This window comes from Trachinotus anak, unplaced genomic scaffold, assembly GCF_046630095.1.
Source record: "Trachinotus anak isolate AG129_WGS33_773 ecotype Australia unplaced genomic scaffold, CSIRO_AGI_Tana_v1 ptg000002l, whole genome shotgun sequence".
Classification (NCBI taxonomy): domain Eukaryota; kingdom Metazoa; phylum Chordata; class Actinopteri; order Carangiformes; family Carangidae; genus Trachinotus; species Trachinotus anak.
Window position 1 is genome coordinate 12,225,834 of NW_027273853.1, and position 524 is coordinate 12,226,357.

A 524-nucleotide genomic window follows, 5' to 3' on the forward strand; every position below is an offset into this window, starting at 1 on the left:
GTGTGAACAGATTTGTGGTATCATCCATGCTCTGGATGATCGAATCTGTTATCAAAAATAAAGGTGGACCTACAAAATATGAAAAAAAAATAAATAAATAAATAAAAAATAATATATATATTTATATATGTATATTTATAAATGCATATATAATAAACAACAACAATAATAATAATAATAATAATAATAATAATAGGGGGTCTGAATAAAAATAAATAAATAAATAAATAAATAAATAATAAAGTTGCAGCAAATTAAAAGATTTGTTATCACTTAACATTTTAGTGATGTTGACCACTCAGTTTTGTCGTACATGTGTGCAAAAATATCCCAGTAAGACAGGTACAATGACAACAAAACGACACAAAACATGTTCAAAGACGCGCAAAGACACACAGACAACCACGTAGTTGTGTGGTTTTGTGGTTGTTTTGTGTCTTGTGTCTTTTGCAGCGTGGTTGTCCTGAAAGTTTCGGTGGGTGGGTGGGAGTTTCAGTATGATCAGAACTGATCCTACAGCCATT